Below are 3,766 nucleotides of genomic sequence, written 5' to 3' on the forward strand. Positions count from 1 at the left end.
CCTTTAATAGTTAGGGGACATAAAAAAGCAATATCTTACCTTTAATAGTTAGGGGACATAAAAAAGCAATATCTTAGTCATGTCATTATTTATAATTTTTAATAATTAGATGACTCAATAAAACACGTTATAGTCGGGGACCATTTATGTACCTTACTTAAAAATTAATCTTTAACTCAAGTCATATAAATTCGATATATATAAATTTGAATCTTAATATTTACAATCAATTGTTTAAGCATAGGAGGAGACTTAAAGGATAATTAAAGCCTTTTAATCATGTGAGATTAAAGCATTTACAAAAGGGAGTAAGCATGTGTGTACTTCTGACTTGTGAAGGGAGTTCTATTTAAATTTACATATATGAAATGTATTTGTCCAGAATTTAAGCATAAATTGTGGGAAATTAATGTATGATGCATAAGTTAAAAAATTAATTTATATTCTTTAATTTAGTCATTATAATTTACTAATTCAATCCGGCTTGAATAGACCTACAGAGTTAGTTTTGTTTTTAAAAATTCGAATTCGAGTTTAGGATAAAAGATCTCTAACACAAAATAATAATATAATTATCTCTTATATAATTAGGAATAACTGTAATAATATATCTCTCTATATATTTTTAATCATGTCCATATTTTACCTAATAAAAATTATATATATATTTGTGTTGGGTCTGGTCAGATCAAATCATGTGTGGACTTTTACTCTACAAATTAGGTATTGAACCTCTCTAAACTTGAATCGGGTTGGGTGACGAGCGAAAAGGTAGAATACTTGAATCGGGTTCATATCCGTCAAACTTTTTTATCTAATGATATTTTAAATCTTTATCAATAAAAACTAAAATCAAATCAAATTTTTATTCCTTTAATTTTTAAAAATAAATATATAATAATCTTTATTATCTTAACTTACTAATCTCTCTCTCTCAATCGTATTAACTTTGTGTTCCTCTGTTTTCGAAAAGCTTCAAATCTTTCCCTCACATGAAACTTGAAAGTTGTATCCTGAACAGTGAGAACTCCAAAGGGAAATGAACATTCCAACACTAAAATAATTTCGGGTAAAATACACAAATGGTCATTGGTCCCCGACTAAAAATTATAAAATAGTCACCCAACTATTCATTATATTCCAAACTCATCATTTTTCGTTAAAAATGATGATAATTTGAGTTAGATGTTAACCTACTAGCTAAGATATGATATTGCTTGAGATTATATGATTAGATTATATCTCAGTCAACAAGTTGATGTCCAGCTCAACTACCATGATTTTTTAACGAAAAATGATAAATTTTGAACACAATGAATAGTCAAGTGACTATTTTATAACTTTTAATAGTCGGGGACTCAACAAAATATACCTATAATCAAAGGATCATTTTGTAAATTAGAATCGTTGAGAGATATAATAAAGAAGTACCTTATAGTCAAGAGACCATTTATGTACTTTACCCTAATAATTTTTACACAGAATCTTTTTTCTGTTTCCAATACCTAAATTCTCCCTCTATGTGAGCATCAAATGGAAGCATATTTAATTTAATAATGTCTTTATGTTCTCAAAGAATGTAAGAAACATTATCATATACAACATATAATAATAATAATAAAATGGATGTGATTCATTAACTAATCTACAAAAGGAAGGAATAGATCCATTCGATGTTGTCTTCTTCCTCAAGAGAATGGATCATTACCATTTTCCAGCAGCTGATTGGTTAGCGAGACAATTAAACTAATAATACCTTTGTTGGAAAAATTTATCGAGCAACGAGAAAATTTTTAGGACTTGGTACCCTAAATGTTTCTTTGAGCAAAAGGGTGTAGGAGCCTAGATGATGAGAATATTAATGCTTTTAGGTTTCGAATACTTATAGAACGATAATCATAGTCTATATTAAGATTCGAACTTAAAATTTACTCGAAAAGATTATCGAGCAACGAGAAAATTTTTAGGACTTGGTACCCTAAATGTTCTTTTGAGCAAAAGGGTGTAGGATCCTAGATGATGAGAATATTAATGCTTTTTAGGTTTTCGAATACTTATAGAATACGATAATCATAGTCTATATTAAGATTCGAACTTAAAATTTACTCGAAAAGTGTTATAAATATTAAGATTCAAACCTCAAATATATCTAAAGTTGATGCTTGCGAGCTCGTGTTAACTCTTAAAAGGACTAAAATCATAATTATACTAATATTATAAACAACAGACTATCAGTTTCATGTAACTGTAACAAAGCCCTAAAAAGGTATCACGAAACAAGATCCGACAAGATTCCAGGATTTGGATCAAGTGATCCCAAAGTTTTATTTAGATGTTTTAATACAAAAATCTGTCAATGGATATATTTTGGTCGTTCTTATCTGTGTAGCAGTAAACTGATTCTTCCTGGACAGGCATACATATGACTGCAGTTACGGTTGAAGCTTTAAAATAAAAATTGCAGACTAAACTTTTCTGTCAATTGTTTTGCTGGGAAGACAAAGTCCAGAACAAAGCACATGACATGTTTGATACTTGCTGTTCATATGTATGCTGTTAAAGAACACAAGGTTGGTCATTTTTATGTCGCCACTCTTTGGTCATTACCCTAACCACACTATCCATTGACGATGTGTTCATAGGAAGGGATCCATGGCAGCTAAGCATGGTTTCATTTAGGTGATGCTCGTGTGGGAATTCTTCTCTAAACGAACTTTTTCAACGTAAAAATATTGTTTTTCTAGTTTATTGGTTTGAGTCAATAATCACTTGTGAAACATGAATTTCTGACTGAAAATAAAGTGTTCGAGAATGTTTTTGTGTTTCAAACGGAATTTTGGGCAAAAAGTGTTTTCTTAAACATTCCCAAACGACCTCTTAATACACTAAAGCAGTTGTTTCAATGTGTGTCATTTTTGCACCAATCAAATGACCTCGGTACTTAGGAGATTATTATTATTATTTGATATCTTAGGTTCAAACATAACACCTACAAAGATGTATGAACGTTTATCGTCAAATGACAAGGCTGAAACACATTTTACACCTGTATTTCATAGTGAACTCCCCTTATGCATATTATACATTTGAGGCCAAAGAAATGGGCCTCATATCCACTATACAAAAATTAAGAAAACAATATAGATTTCAATAAAACCCAAGCATTTATATGCTCTAAAAAATCGAGTTAACGATTTTTATTTTATTAATCAAATTTCATTTAAAAAAATTCCAGTAGAATCAAGTTTATGAAATTCAAGTTAAGTTGAAATGTTCGAGTTTTTCTTCAAATATAATTATATTTTTTATAATACTATGGTACATATCGATTTCAATTTAAACGAATTTTTTAATCATGTAAGATATATATATATATATATTTCTTCATATTCTTTTTCGCATGTGTAAGTATGATTTATATTATTTAATGAATCAAATAACATCTAAAATTATAAAATTAAAGAATATTTTAAGATGAATCATTAATGGGGTATAAAAGAGTCAATGAATTGATGTGAAGAAAAAATTTACAAAAAAATCAACTAAATGACCAGATTGAATAAACTATCACTAAATTGAAAAAAAACAATAAATTTGTTAATAATACAGATTAAAGTTACATACGTATACTATAGTGTTAGTAGAGCATGTGATTTAAATTTGATTAAAAATGGACTTAAAATAAATGAACAATTGAAGATATAAAGAAATCATGCAAAACTGATGGACTGAATTGAATAAATACAAAATTAATTTTTAAAACATA

The sequence above is a fragment of the Hibiscus syriacus genome, unplaced genomic scaffold, assembly GCF_006381635.1.
Source record: "Hibiscus syriacus cultivar Baekdansim isolate YM2019G1 unplaced genomic scaffold, ASM638163v2 tig00111504_pilon, whole genome shotgun sequence".
Classification (NCBI taxonomy): Eukaryota; Viridiplantae; Streptophyta; class Magnoliopsida; order Malvales; family Malvaceae; genus Hibiscus; species Hibiscus syriacus.